Below are 17127 nucleotides of genomic sequence, written 5' to 3' on the forward strand. Positions count from 1 at the left end.
GAATATAATCCAAGCACAGATCCCCGCACAGAATAGTAATGAGATCAATATTATTACCATGTTTAAGTTATTCAAAAACTTTGGAAAATCTTTCTGTCGAATTTTGGTGTATTTTAAATAAGAGATTTTCATAACCATCCTTCCTCCCTCCCCGCGCATTGAAAGTTCATAGGAATATTTTCAGTATCTTAACATGTAATAGCGCATACTCGTTTTGGCTAATATGTGCTTTAGAAAATTTCACACAGTTGCTATTTCTTTTTGAAATAATAATATCATCCGAAGCTATCATCGGAAAATGATATTTAAAGTAAGCTATTATCCCACCCAACTCATAATTATTTTACAAGATCCAAAGTAATAGCGTGAATATTATCATGTTATCATTGTACCTAACATTTGTAAAAACGACATGCATTCCCTTCAGGCTCTTCAAATCCTTCTACAGAATATTATTGATTAGCTTTGTGCAAGCGCAATGATAAAGTTTTCTTCGAAATAGCATTGCAATAATTGGTTTTATGCCGAGAATAAGAGTCCCTGCCGGGAATTGCCAATCGTTATCATTCGGTAGTGGTACCTATTCTCAAAGTATTATATGATGGAATAACTATGTCGTTATCTTGGCCGTCATCCATAGAGTTTTTTACTCATAATACAGATAATAAAAAAACACACCTTTACAGTAGAATTTTTGGAATCGTAAATCCACATGACGGTTCTCCACTTGGTTCTTCATCATTTGGCCATCAGGGAAATAGTGATGGAATTAACCGAATTAACATCCTACAATCGATTAAACATAATTTAATATTTTTATCCCTGACGCTAGATTGGGCAAGTGAATTGAACAAGTTATTTGACTTGTACGTGAATTTAACATCTGAAAAACTCTATAATTCACTTCAATTGAACCAATATTAAAAACGTTCAACTTGGCTACTCAATTGAATTCAACAGAGCTATTCAAATCACTTGCCCATTCTAAAACATTACATACCTGAAAAACATCTTCGCTGCCAACTCAATCCCCTCTGACGATCTCACATGGACGAGTGAGGAAAGGCATTTCATACAATAGAAAAACATTATAGTCTATAGTTTTTCAAATAAAAATGTATGGAAAAATGCTAAATTTTATATTGTTACGATGCTTAACCACCCGTATATTCTATTACGAAAACTTCGATTACGATTCATTGAACGGTTCATTACAATAAATCGTATTGTGATTCTACAGTTATGCCAACATTAAAATTTAATGGAAACTATAGATAGTAGAATCTATAGATGAGCGAAAGCATGGCTGAGTCGATATTTTTGCCCGTGCACACGCGCATATGACGTAGCCCTTAACGTTTCCATTGAAATCGTGACGCCATGCTCGTTTGGAGACACGTTTGACAGTTCGTTTGGAGACAGAGGATTTATCTTCGCTCATCTATATATTCCACTATCTATAATGGAAACCTATTGTTTTCAATAGTAATGTTACATTACGTTATATAGTTTTTGTATTATATTTTTTATTCGGGCTGTTCTTCTACAGCTACATTCATCTACATTCAATTTATTAAAACATAATATTATAGAACTACCTACTAAATTTCATTCGAGTGGTACTTAATGGGTTGAAAACACTCACGTGGTGCAATGATCTACGGAAGAGTGCAATTGGGATGTATTCTCCGATGCTCTATGCATCCTCTCTTGTTATTTAGCATGTGTTCACATTTCTCTCCTGTAGTGAAGAATATAATATCCAAACAGACACATGGCTTCCGAGCACGTTGCTTGCGTATTCGTAGGCTGCGTTGTAGTGTGCGCGTCGCGCTTCGATCGCGCGAGCTTTTTAAAGTTTCCTCTCACGTATGCTGAAGGTGTCGTACGTACGTCTCGGCCTTCAGCCGATCGTTTGTATTGGCCAGAAAAATTTCTTTTTTCTTCCAGATGGTGCATCAGCTGCAGCAATTTGTAGATCACCTGGGCTCGGAAATCATGCATGGAGAGAGTGGCAGAGAACTGTGGGTATGTGTGTCAGACCCAACGCTGCCAACTATGCAGATTTTTCTGTGTTGTTCGATTTTTTCTTAATTCGAAAGAAAAATAATTGGAAAATATTTTATCTGCCACATTTGAATCCAATGGCATCTTGAATTCTGGACCATGTCAGTGTACAAAATGCAATGCGAATAAGATCAAATTATGAGGGCATGAGGACCAGATGGTTAGATTCCAAACAAACCGATTGGGTGATGGTGGGTGGCAATAAGAATGACAGGCACGGTAGCGTAGCATGCCAGGAGGACATACGATAATCGTATCCAAATATCCCACAAATAGGAAAAGATCCGTTGGCAGATAAAATAAAACACTTAGAGTATATTAACTGCTACTGCGAGCTTCTTAAATATGATATTAACCTTCCTAACGTGTTGGGGTCAATTAGACCCGAATCGCATTTTCAAATTGTAAAAACTTTTTAATGCAACAATGTGAAGGTCTGAAACTTTTTGACTTTTTCTATTTCGTGGAAATCTCTGTACCTGAACGTTGACCTACTTTGTACGACGTTCCTGAAGGGCTAAAAAAACTCACACTGACGGTGTTCGGGTCATATTGACTCGGATTCGACTTAGCAATTTCTCAGGCATTTGTCAACGATATTCACACTTACATCCTGTAATCGTCGGAGAAAAGATCGTCAGTTGACCACTTTTGTATGGTCGAAAATTGCAGACAAATATCGCGCATGAACGATTTTATTGCTGGCTTTTTCCCAAAAATGTACCCAATACTATTTCAGAGATGACGGATCATTAATGCAGGTAATATTTCTACAGATGTTCTAGGTTCTTCAAATCATTCTTGATTACAGAGCCTTGGTTACCCAGTTCAATTACGCTTGGTAAGATGTCTACATATACAGGACCTCAGAGGTCATGTGCATGATTTACGATTTAGATATGTCATAACAAGGTAATAAATATTCAAAGTTTGAAAGAGCGTCGGGAAATTGCAATGGTTTCTTTTGTTAACGATATAGATTCGCAGCGTATTGATACATACAACAAATATTTTATCAAAATTAAATTTCTACATACCATCCCGACAATTGACCTTTCCCGTCAAAAAAAATATTCGCTTAATCGATTCTTCGGGATCTTTGGGAAAGTTGACCAATAAGCCAAATAATCGACTGAGACAATTAAACGAGATACAATTTTTGACGGAAAAGGTCAATTGCGCCTTCAACAAATATTTTCAACTAATCCATGTCGCACAAACTATGCCAAATTCGGACCACTCAATCAGATGATGGCCATCTATAATTAACACTGCGAAACTATTGATTTTATAATGTCTCGGCATAAACTAACAGTATTCCCGTCGAATGCAACTTATTGCAAACAAATCGGATCAAGATGAGCGCTTAAAGATAAGTGAGTTTTATTTTGCGCACATCAGGTATCAGAACGTCGGCTTCAGGGGCACGTTCACCTCAATTTGGGAGATTTGTGCCATCGCCCTTCACAGCCTTTTTCATCACACACCTGACGGAAAAGGAAGTGAACAAAAAGGGAAGGAATGTGGTTGGGAGAACAAAGTGTATGTTTGGAAAAGGGCCCTTGAAGAGGGCATACAACGCATAAGCGGACAAGAGCTTATAGCTCCTTACCACAACGGGCTATGGACAACAAAATACTCTGAAGGTTCAGGCTTCTGAAGTCAATTTCACTAAGTAAGTGTTTACCAAATATTTGGAAGCGCAATTGTGCATAGACTGGGCAGTTACATATTAGATGATTAGAAGTTCCATAATAGGATTCACAACTATCACAAACAGATGATTCAAGGCGTTGAATATTTGCCATGTAATAGTTCAGTTGGCAGTGACCTGTCAAGGCCTTGACTAAGACACTGCAATTCTGTTTAGACAGATTAGCTAAATAGCTTGCTACTACCGGAGATGGCTCCCGGATGTACAATTTTGTTTGATGACATGAATCCAGACTACTACAATGCTATTTGTGCTGAGTGACAGCCCTAGAGTTGATCAAAAGCTTCACCCAACACTTGGATATTGGAATAGCTGGCTCAGGACCAATAAAGTCATGTGATGCTCCATTACGAGCTAACTCATCAGCCAATTCGTTTCCAGCTATGGAAGAATGGCTAGGTACCCATATAAGGTGTAAAGTATTAACTGAATTCAGTTCCTCAATTTGAGTTCAACATGCGATTACTAATTTCGACCTTGAGTTGGCCGAGGCAAGAGCTTTAATAACTGCTTGGCTATCTGAACAGAAGTATATTACTTTGCCCATAATGCGTTGCTGCAGTGCAAATTGCACTCCACACATGGGGGCTGCGAAATGGTGAGTTGACATCTGGGAAGGAGCGACCTACGCAGCTCTGGTCCTCACAAGTTCCAATCTCACGCTTCCACGGGTCTTCCGATGACAATTGACCGCCAGCTAAGGGTTGCGTACTTAGCTGGTAGTGCAGCCTGGGCACTGTTGCCCTTCTGACATCAGCTAGAGTGAGTGGGTGCGACCAACGGGACCATCGTCCCTAACCCCTAATCCCAAGGCGTCAAGCGACCCGTGCCGAGGGGATGCATGGCCAGGGGGGTGAAATAATGAGCTAGGCCTTTAACGGAGCCTGTGGGGTACCTGGGCACCCTCCACAGTAATTGTCCCTTACCGCGTCATGCTGGGCTTTGGCGTGGTGGACCTCTTTTCCCGAGCAACTCGTGGGACCAAAATGGAAAACCAAGGCAATTCTTCAACTAATGGTAGAAGTGTAGGCGACAACCCCTTCGCTAGAGGTGGGTTGTTCAGGTCTCCGCCAAGGAGGCCAGAGGCAATAGTCGGTAGCTCAGTGCGCAGCGGGGGAGGAAGGACCTGGAAAGTTCCATCCACCCAGGAAAGACGGTGGTAAGGGGTTACGGCAGGCTGAGAGCTCTCAGCCGCCCTAGACCAGGGAAATAGAGGGGGATGACGCCTTCTAGACCCTGGTCAAGAACAAGAGGAAACCGAAGACGTCAAGGGCCGAAAAGAAGGCCCAGGCGAATAAGGGTATCAAGAAGTCTAGGGTAGGCGCCAATCGCTCCAGGGGCGATGCCCTAGTCATCAAAACGGACGAGGCTAAGTACTCGGACGTCTTGAAGGCAATGAGGAGTGACGCCAAGCTCGGTGAACTCGGTGCCGACGTACGTCGAATAAGACGTACCCAGATAGGCGAGATGATCCTCGAGCCAAAGCGGGGCGTCTCGCAAAAGGGCGCCGCCTACAAGAAGTTGGCGGAGGAAGTCCTAGGCGAGACGGTCAAGGTGAGGGCACTCACGACGGAGGTGAATCTAAGGGTTAAAGACCTGGACGAGATCACCGAAGTCGAAGAGCTCGTCACGGCACTGCGGCGACAGTGTGAAGTGGAGGCGTCCACCGCAGCCGTTCGGCTACGGAAAGGTCCGGCAGGGACACAGGTAGCATTGGTTCGGCTATCTGAAGCGGACGCCTCCAAGGTAGTCAAGTTAGGGAGCGTCAAGGCGGGGTGTTCGGTATGCCCTGTGGGCATATATGAGCAACCTGAAGTTTGCTTCAAGCGCCTGGAACCGGGGCACAAGCAATGGGACTGCAAAGGCCCTGACAGAAGCAAGCTTTGTCGACGCTGCGGATTGTAGGGACATAAGGCACAATGCTGCACGAACCCTCCCAACTGTTTTATCTGTTCCAGCAAAGCTGCGAACTGGGGGGGTTCGAAGTGCCCGGCGTTTAAGCGTGCTGCAAAATCACAGTGCAGGTGACGCAGCTAAACCTGAACCACTGTGATGCAGCCCAGCAACTGCTGTGTCAGACAGTTGCTGAATGGGGGACGGATATCGCCATCATAGCAGATCCTTACCGGGTTCCCGCCAGGAACGGTAATTGGGTCACCGATGGGTCTAAAATGGCGGCGATATGGACAACGGGGAAATACCCAGTCCAAGAGTTGTATCTTCGACACACGAGGGCTTCGTCATTGCCAAAATCAACGGGGTCTTCTTCTGCAGCTGCTATGCGCCTCCTCGATGGTCGATCGAGCAGTTCGGTCGAATGCTAGATTGTTTGACGGCTAACTTGATGAGGCGTAGGCCGGTGGTGATAGCGGGGGACTTCAATGCTTGGGCCGTGGAATGGGGAAGCCGATCCACGAATCAACGGGGGCAGATCCTGCTGGAATCACTGGCCATGTTGGATGTGGACTTGGCTAATGTCGGTACCAAAAGTACCTACAGCTGGAACGGGGCCGAGTCGATGCTCGACGTTACGTTCTGGAGCCCTGGCCAAACGAGTAGTTCGAACTGGAGGGTAGATGATGGCTACACTCACAGCGACCACCTGGCGCTTCGCTACAGTATCGACTATACGACCATCATTCAGCGGACGGAAGAAGGGGCGAGGCCTAGCCCTCGTATGTGGAAGACATCATACTTCGACGACGAGGTGTTTAAGGAAGCGCTCCGCCGCGAGCACAATACTCTCGGTCTGAGCGGCGAGCAGCTGGTAACAGTACTCTCGCGTGCATGCGATGCCACCATGTCTAGGAAAGTCCACCCTAGGAATGGGAGGCCACCGGCTTACTGGTGGACTCAAGCAATTGCGAACCTGCGCCGCGCCTGCCTACGGGCAAGGAGGCGGATGCAGCGAGCACGCACATAAGAGGAGCGTGTTGAACGACGGGTGGCGTTCGTGGCTGCTAGAGCCGCTCTGAAGACTGAGATTAGATCAAGCAAAAAAGCCTGCTTCGAGGGACTGTGTCAAAGTGCCAACGCGAATCCATGGGGTGACGCCTATAGGGTCGTAATGGCCAAGACACTTGGGGCGATGGCCCCTACAGAGCGGTTTCCAGAGATGCTGGAGAGGATCATCGCGGGGCTCTTCCCACGTCACGACCCAAGTCCCTGGCCTCCCTTTGTGGAGCTGCCAGGGGGCAGGGTGGCCGACGAGGGAAGAGTAACTGTGGCGGAACTTGCGGGGATTGCACAGTCCCTTAGTGTAGGTAAGGCGCCAGGACCGGATGGTATTCCGAACCTGGTCATCAAAGCGGCCATTGCTGAGGCTCCCGAGATGTTCAGATCTGTCATGCAGAGATGCCTGGACGAGGGAGTCTTCCCTGAAGCATGGAAAAGGCAGAGCTTGGTCCTATTGCCAAAGGCGGGAAAACCACCGGGGGATCCGTCGGCATATAGACCAGTATGCCTGCTTGATACGGCGAGGAAGGTGATCGAGAAGATCATTCTCAACAGGTTGTTGATATGCACGGAGGGGGCGGATGGTCTATTGAGTAACCAGTTTGGCTTCCAAAAGGGTAAGTCGACCGTAGACGCTATCGTGTCGGGTACCAAATCCGCGGAGATAGCTATCCAGCGTAAGAGGAGGGGAGTTCGCTATTGTGCAGTAGTGACTCTCGACGTGAGGAATGCTTTCAACAGTGCCAGTTGGGCAGCTATTGCAGATGCGCTCCGGCGTCTTGGAATTCCCGAGTACCTGTACAAGATTCTCGGAAGCTACTTCCAGAATCGAGTACTGGTATAAGACACGGAGGCGGGTCGGAAGTGTGTTGACATAACCTCAGGTTCCGCAAGGTTCCATACTGGGTCCGGTGTTATGGAACGTCATGTACGACGGTGTCTTGAGGTTGAAGTTACCGGTGGGCGTGGTAATCGTCGGCTTCGCTGACGATATTACGCTGGAGGTCTACGGCGAATCGATCGAAGAGGTGGAGTTGACTGCAGCCCACTCGATCGCAATTGTGGAGGAGTGGATGAGTTCCAGGAAGTTAGAACTGGCTCACCACAAGACTGAGGTGGTTGTTGTTAACAACCGAAAGTCGGAGCAACAAGCGGTGATAAGGGCAGGCAACTGCACGGTCACCTCTGAACGCTCCATCAAACTCTTGGGGTAATGATCGACGATAAGCTCACCTTTGGTAGCCACGTCAATTACGCCTGCAAGCGTGCCTCCACAGCTATAGTGGCATTGTCCCGGATGATGTCCAATAGCTCTGCGGTTTATGCCAGCAAGCGCAAGCTTCTGGCTAGCGTTGCTCTGTCCATACTGAGGTATGGGGGGCCAGCTTGGGGCACGGCCCTGCGTATTAAATGCTACAGATCGAAGTTAGAAAGTACGTTTAGGCTCATGTGCCTAAGAGTTGCGAGCGCGTACCGTACCGTGTCGCACGATGCACTTTGCGTCATCACCGGTATGATGCCTATTGACATCGTTATCGGTGAAGACATAGAGTGCTTCGAAATGCGCGGCACGAGAGGTATCCGTAGGACTGTCATGTTGGCCCCAATGGTCAAATTGCAGCGTGCGTGGGACATGTCCACTAAGGGTAGATGGACACATAGGTTGATACCGGAGATAGGTACGTGGGTCAAGAGGCGCCATGGGGAAATCATTTTCCACCTGACCCAGGTCCTTACAGGCCATGGTTGCTTCAGACAGTACCTACACCGGTTCGGACACTCGGCCTCGCCCGAGTGTCCGGTGTGCGCAGGTTTAGAGGAAATGGCGGAACACGTGTTGTTCGTGTGCCCGCGTTTTCGCACAATGCGTGACCACATGCTTGCCACATGTGGTCTGGACACTACCCCGGACAACCTAGTCCGGAGGATGTGTAAAGATGAAGTTGGCTGGAACGCCGTTTTATCGGCTATCGTCCAAATCGTCTCGGAGCTACACAGAAGGTGGCGCGTGGAGTCGAGGAATGGCTAGTTCAGGCGCAAATAAGAGGTGGTCCAAGGGTTCGGAGTCGGCTTCATGGGTCATACCGGTGCCCTGTGGTTGAACTCGATCCTTTTATCGAACAAGTGGCCGCGTGAAGAACAACATGGTATCGTCGCTTTCGCGGCGTCGGTCAACCAGGCTGGAGCAGGCGTAGGCACCGCGTCGGCAAGTCCCTCTGTGTGCTGGCGAATAGACCCTATCGCAGAGAGGTCAATTTGGGGTGCACGCGGCATCATCATTCTTGATATCAGTCGTGCAGAGGGAAGCAGGCGCGAAGTCGACCCTGCCCACCTTCGAAGGACATAGGGCGTGGTAAGGCCATCTGGAAAGCCGGCAATGCGCTGGCACGATACCATGGTGTTCTTCTAAAAAAGCGAGTCACGATGTTCGATGCTGCAAGCACACGCAGCTAACCTCGAGGGTGCGTTATGCACTGGCCCCCCTTTGAAACATTACTTTCTGATTGTACCGAAGGGACGATGGGCTTGGCGGCAATGGAAACGGTTTAGCGGGTCGGGGATGCAGTCCTGCCTTCCTCGTTTGCTGTTGGAGGTGGCCCCTAACCCCGCACTTCCTGGACAACCCAGGATGTCTGTTGAGCAGATTCCCCCTCCATTGCTTAGGAAGAAAAAAAACATGATGGCAAATATTTCCGCTTGAAAGACAGTGCAGTGTGTACCCAGAGAGTGTGACTGTTCCAATCTCAGCTCACGCGAATAGACGCCTGCACCTGCTCTACCTTCGAGGAGGGAGTCGTCAGTGTAACAAACAATGCTGTCCGACATACTTCTCTCCAGATAGCCAGATGTCCACTCATCCCGCGAGGGGAATTGTGTTGAAAATGTCTTATAAGGAAAACTACTAACGTGTGTGAGATCACTTGGAGCAAGGAAAATTTTGTCCCAATTAACCATAAGCGATAACAACGAAGTGTGTGTAGAACTGCGGTTTACAGGATTCTCTTCCATAAAACCGAGTACCCATAGTCGGTAAGTACAAGAAAATGCTTCTTGTTTGAGATGTATGTGTAGTGGGGCCACGTCGAAGAGAACTTCGAGAGCAGCCATGGGAGTTGAAGAGAACGCACCAGTCATTGCCATTAGGCACATCCTTTGAAGATTGCCTAATTTAGACTGAATTGTCCTCACTTCCCCCTTTTGCCACCACACAAGACATCCATAAGTCAAAATTGGTCGTACAACTGTTATGTAAATCCATTTGATATATTTGGGTTTAAGACCCCAAGTTATACCAAAGGTTCGTCGGCATTGGCCGAAAGCCATACACGCCTTTTTGATTCAGAACTCAATGTTAGGAGTCCAGGAAAGCTTTGAATCCAAAATTAAACCCACATACTTTACTTGATCAGTTACATTGATTTCAGAATCAAAAAGATGTAATGAACGAATACCATTACGGTTGTTGGTGGGGTGTGGGCTGACTCACGATGATGGGGAACCACTGCATGGATCGGGATGGTAATTATACTCGCTCGTCAGCGGTCTGCGGGTTGGCGAATCTGTTACGGTTCCTGGAATGTCCGGAAGACGTCCGGTCAGCGACGGGCCAATGGATGATTCAACAATGGCGATCGTGTGATGGGTTCGACGATGCCGGTGCTCAGACGATGGGGTCCACAAAGTCGGCGATCGAATAATGGGTCCAACGATGCCGGTACTTGGACAATGGGGTTCACAATGGCGGCGATCAGACACTGGTGTTCTTTCGTCTTTTATTGTTGCCAATTTTGAGGTTAGATTCCTCCGTGGTTGGTATCAACGTCCCGGATACGACACTTCGTGCGAATTGGATCCCTCTGCTGCGAATAACTCCAACGGAGAAATCACAGGGCTGGTTTCTGGCTCAGGGATATACGATACACCCGAATTGGGCTATCGGAAGTTGGCATACCTGACGTTCGAAAGCCTCCGGTTAAGCTTAAAGGACGGAAGAAAGGCCCACTAGGCCTATTTAGGCTGGCATTAATGACTTGGCATCATTATTTTTCCCCTATTGTCCCGTTATCAATTCAGTAGTAACCGTAAATTACCTTTTTTCCACAAATTCGTTCCACGATCCACGTGGAATCTATTCCGTTCACCTGCCACACCGCACCCTTCTATTAACTTTTACTAACACTTGACTTTTATTATTTATTATCCTCTAACTTTTAAGGACCAACTATTAACAACTCGAATTTTAACGCGCCGCGCACTTCCAACACAGAGAACAGACATGGAGGCTCGAACAAAATCTCTTGCAAAACATGTGTAAAGAAACACACCGAACCTCAACGCCATCGACGTCGACATTGCAACTCACAGATAAAAATATGTTATGATTTTAAATGTATTTTCATGCACATATTTGGAGCATGCAAATAAACGTAACATTCAATCGATCTCACTATTCTTTTAAATCGAAATGAATTTAAACGGTGCTTGCTTGTAAAATTCAATTAAATTTAATTGAATATCAAATAATAATTCGTTTGATGTGATGACCTGCAATTTTACACGCCGTTGAATTTTCAAAATTATTTGCTGTGCTCACAATCTCATTTTGACAACACGATGGCGCTGGTATGCTCTTGCATGCATAACGACACTAGCGCACAGTGGTTTTTTTATGACAAAGGTTTTTCCAGCCGGATCGTTCAGCAGATCATAGAGCCTTCTTATAAGCTTTGCGAGCCAACTTGAAAGAATCCGTCCCTGATGAATGGCGTCTGTTCCAACTCCTTCTACACTGCTTCATTAGCTTAGCCAAATCGGAATTCCACCAAGGGGTTCCTCTTGAGGTTTTTACAGAACGCGAAGGGCAAGCTTCTTCGAAAGCTTCCACGATGTGCAACGTTGTAGTATCAACTGCATTATCCAAGTCGGTAGGAGTTTCTATAGAAGGTAGATATCCATGAAATTTGATAGAGAGCAACTCTGTGTAAAGATCCCAGTTTGTTGAACGAGGATTTCTAAAACGCAAGGTCTGCGAAGTAACATTCAAATGATCAAAGTAGATGTACCGATGGTCAGATATCGATTCCTCATCTGACACATGCCAATTCGTCAACTCGTGGCTGATTCTATTGGAGCAAAGGCTAATGTCTAACACCTCTGCTCTATTAGATACCATAAAGGATGGGCGATTTCCTATATTAAGTAAACTAAGTTCGGTGCTACTTAAGTATTCCATCAAGCTGCCGAGCTACCCCAGATGATTTGATGAGCATTAGCATCACTGCCGACAATTAGCGAAAGGCTATTTGAAGTGCAATATATGACAACTCGTTTGAAAGCATCCGTAGGGGATGGTTCATCATGTACAGTAGCCGTTCGATAACTGCAAAATGTTTACTTTTCAGTTAACGAATGCCGTTCGATAACTGCAACGCATTCTAGACGTCAAACGTTTGTCAATCGACGTCAGATGCAATAAAAGTGCATCTATATGTCATTGAGTTTGACATCAGTTTGAATTTTAGCGGTTCGATAACTGCAAAACTGTTGCAACTATCGAATTGCAGTTAAAAAGCATTGCAGTTAAATGACTTGCAGTTATCGAACGTCTACTGTAGTAAATAAACCGAACAATAGACGTATTTCCTGACGGGGATTCCGCCAGTTGCATCAATTGTGACAGCACATACATCTCTGGTTGTTAGTTCAGAGATGAGTGTGGCAACAATAACATTGTTAACAAGCACACATGCACGCGGCATTGATCGAGAGTTTGCCATTTCTTTACTGAAAGCAGCAAAACCGGGATCACAAGGTTACCTAGGTAGAAGCTACCCTTGCGAAAATAGGGTTCCTGCACCAAAGCCACTTGGGACTTGCCATTTTGCATAAGTCTACAAAGATTAATCGTTGCTGTTCTTTTATGCTGAATATTGATTCGGGCTATCTTAACTGAAGCCATTGCGAATTAAGATAATGCACTCCACAACTTCAGCATTAATATGAACAGCAACGATGAAACCAAATTGGTATCTTATCAAGAAAGTCAAAGACGAAACACAGAGTACAATGTGTATAACGCATAAAGCGAATTCCTATAGGTGACAATTTGTTGAAAACTTAATAAAAACATGCTCATAATCCCACCTTTATTAAACCTCAAGTTGAGATTGAATAAGAGTAGCCGATTATATTGGAGAAGCAGAAAGTCGACTACGCCATAGCTCCGGTTAGCGCAGTAAGGGTTAGAGGGCTATTCTTAGCCAAATAACTGGCTGCCGACACCACACAGCTATCTTGGCTGTTCGGGGAGAGAAGTTGACATTGACTTTACGTCAACTCTCAATGTGACCGAACAGCCGTGAATGGGACAATATTCCCCGTCGAATGCAACTTATTGCAAACAAATCGGATCAAGATAAGTGCCTAAAAGATAAGTGAGTTTTATTTTGTGCACATACATACACACACCCATACAGGGCCTTAGATGTCATGTTCATGATTACCGATCTAGATACGTCCAAAACGTATGATCTAATTACTCTAAATCATTCTGAAGTTCAGACAAATGGGACTACCAAGCCAACTGGGCACGATACAAAGCCAATAGCAACTCATGGTTAGAGGCCATGTGCATGATTTAAGATTTAGATATGTCCAAACCGGATATTCCAGGTTTTTCAAACCATTCTGAACTTTAGACGAATTGGTCTATCATGACAACTGGGCTTGAAACATAGCCATTAGCATGATTCCTGATTTAGATATGCTCAAACCGTATGTTCTAAGTTCTCTAAATCATTATGTAGTCCAGACAAAATGGTCTACCAAGGCAACTGTCCTCGATACAAAGGCATTCTGGAGTTCAGGCAAATTGGACACCATGGCCTGTATGGACACCATGGGTTGCTATTAGCTTTGTATTATGCCCAGTAGACTGGTAGGTCGATTGGTTTGAGCTCCACAATAATTTGGAGAACTTAGAACATCCGTTTTGGACATATCTAGATCGTAAATCATGTGCATGGCCTCTAAGGGTCTGTATAGGCGACATGGGTTGCTATTGGTTTCGTACCAAGCGTAATTGAACTGGTAGACCAAGGCTCTGTAATCAAAAATGGTTTGGAGAACCTAGAACATCTGTAGAAATATTGCCTGCATTCATAATTCGTCATCTCTGAAATAGTATTCGGTATATTTCTGAGAATAAAACGGAAATAAAATCGTTCATGCGCGATATTCTTCTGCAATTTTCGATCATGTAAAAGTGGCCAACTGAAAATCCTTCCTCCGACGATTACAGGATGTAGGTGGGGCCGATCAGCAATCAGGTCAGTTTCGGTAAATTCATTAGCTGACGATTAATTTGGGTATATAAACATGTAAATTTGCCTAAGATATTGCTAAGTCAAATCCGGGTCAATATTACCCGAACACCGTAAATGTGAGTTTTGTTTAGCACTGTAGCAAGGTACAATTTGTATTGGTGTTGAAGGCTAGGTGGACTGTATGCTGCGCTGCTGCGCTGGTCGGGTGGATGGCCCGTTCGCCTCGTGGGACCGAGTCACGGATGGACAACACTGGTAGTTGCCGTCGCAATGGAGCCAGGTCTGAGACTGGCTGCCTGTTGACGATGGATCGTCTCTCTGGATAGGCCGAAACGGCCGTCGAAAATTATTTAACTCGTTCAGTTGGAAAATTATTATTAACTCTGGATTGGCTCTGAAAAGCGCCGGTTGGAGTGGTGTTGAAAAGGGAGCGATCGTTGGAGTAAAACACAGAGCTACACAGTTTAGTTCTTCATTATGTTATTATTCTTCAAGGTACACATTTATCGCAGCATGTTGGAGTACAAAAGTAAACATGCTGAGACTTTAGAGCATCGTCTCGGTTCAGCTTGTACAAAGATAGTACTTACGTCACATGTTTACATTTAAACTGAATGCTAGTACCGCACAGTTAGTTGGACACCTACTTAAGAAAGATGCAGAGAACCCTACGACCTCTCATAGGTGCCACGGGAGATTTTTAAACAGTTAGTGTGGAAGGTTATAATAGTTTTGGTAGAACGTGAAACACAGATAGGAATACAAAGTAGGATAAGGACGAGCCTGAATTTGAACCCACGACCTCCTGCTCATAAGGCAGATGCGGTAGCCACTAGACCACCGAGCTCGTCTTTCTCCAACTAGGAAGTTCTTTCATCCGATGGATTGCACTCAACGCCACATAGTCATTCATTGTATGTAACTGGTATCGATCTATGAAATGCCCTTGGCAGAGCCAGAGTATGTTAAGTAGATGAGCAAGAAATTAGGGGAAAACAAGTAATTTAGATCGGATACTAAAATATATCGAAACACAGGAAATGTTCTATTCCCCATTGTCATTGAATTTGCCCTAGAGACTAAGGCGTGCATCTTATGAATCATAGATACATCTACCTATAAAAATTCGCAAAATATCAGAAAACCTGCTTAAGTCGTTGTTTTCCCTATTCAATGGATCGGTAGATTAAAAAAAATAAATGGCACCCACGGTCAGACCGTTGGTGGATCCGCTGCCTTTTGCCCAATCGACAATGGACCGGAGCCAAAACGAATCTCTGAAGCGTGGCATGCCGCAATGGCTCCACTGCTGCATCTCCGTTCTCCAATGCAAGCATGCGTTCGAATATGTACACGACAAGACAGCTGTATGCTCTGCATCGGTATTAGCGTTCAGTTACATTATTTGCTATCAATCCAAATCAATCCAAACCAATCCAAATCCAATCCAAATCCAATCCCAATCCAAATCCAATCAATCAGTAAATCCAAACAATCAAACAACAAATCAATCCAAATCAATCCAAATCAATCCTACCTAAATCAACCAAACCAATCCAATCAATCCAAATCAATCAAACCAATCCAAATCAAATCAAAGCCAATCAAATCCAACAAACAATCCAAATCCAATCAAATCAATCCTCAATCAAACTCAAACAGTCAAACATCAACAATCCAAACCACATCCAAACCACAATCAAACCATCCAAACATCCAAATCAATCCAAACAATCCAAATCCAATCCAAATCAATCCAAATCCAATCCAAATCAATCCAAATCAATCAAATCAATCCAATCAATCAAATCCAATCAAACCAATCAAATCAATCAAATCAATCAAATCCAAATCAATCCAAATCCAACAAACCGTAAATCCAATCCAATCAAATCAATCAAATCCAATCCAAATCAATCCAAATCAATCCAAATCCAATCCAAATCAACCCCAACAAATCAACCAAATCAATCCAAATCAACCAAACTCAATCCAAACCAATCCAAATCCAATCAAATCTCATCCAAATCCAGTCAAACCAATCCAATCAATCCAAACAATCCAAACTCAATCAAATCCAATCCAACCAATCCAAATCCAATCCAAATCCAATCAAATCCAATCGTCAATCAAATACAAACCAAATCAAAATCAAATCAATCCAAATCAAATTCAATCTTAATCAATCAATCGTTATTGCAATCTAGAATGCAATTCATTAATCAAACCCGAAGACAAAAATAGAACCAACCTTTGTAGACAGTTTAGTGTTAGAATTGTGAGAAACGAGAATGTTGCGAAGTTGGCATTGATGTTGAAGCGAAAGGTCATCAAGGCTCAGAATCAACATTCTGAAATTGTTGGAGAACAAGAGGAATTACACCCAAGGCGAAAACCGTGATTTTTGGAATCAGGCTGAGCATCAAGAAGGGTTGAGAATATGAATTCATAAACTGATCAGGAAGTTTCGCAATTTTAAATCGATGCCGGTGTGATCACTTTTATATAGTTTGTTGTTTCTTCTCGACTGCGGTACGCAAAAATTATGAGGTTTCTTGAGTTTTTGAGCGAACGAGCTACTCCCAAAACTTTTCATTCAGGCGATGTTCCTGCAAGTAGATTTGTCCGTTGATGTGCAGCACTGGCTCGTCTTGCTGCACCTATTGAATTCGAATCAAAACTTGTTGGCACATTTGGAATAGTGCTCATAGAAAAGTTCCAACCTTATCAATGCGTATCACTTCTAGTTGAAAGAGGTCAGGAAGAGTAAAATCTAAGGATCCGTGAAAATCCTTTTCTATATAGCCACTAGAAGCAAAAAGTGGTGCATCGCGTAATCAACTCAACCACCACAATCGGCGTAAACATACCGAAACCAGCCCATTATTGCCTTGGCGAGAAAAATTCAGGCAGAGCGCCACCGGACAATCGCTCAAAATCTGCAAATGAACGATTTTTATTTACGGCAGGCACAGCTGCTGTCTTCGTTCATTCTGAAATCGATTAACTCCCTCAGGACGGTACGGTAAGGCGTGCGTATCTAACCAGCATCCGGTGGAGCAGCAG

This window comes from Armigeres subalbatus, unplaced genomic scaffold (genome assembly GCF_024139115.2).
Source record: "Armigeres subalbatus isolate Guangzhou_Male unplaced genomic scaffold, GZ_Asu_2 Contig292, whole genome shotgun sequence".
NCBI classification, from domain to species: Eukaryota; Metazoa; Arthropoda; class Insecta; order Diptera; family Culicidae; genus Armigeres; species Armigeres subalbatus.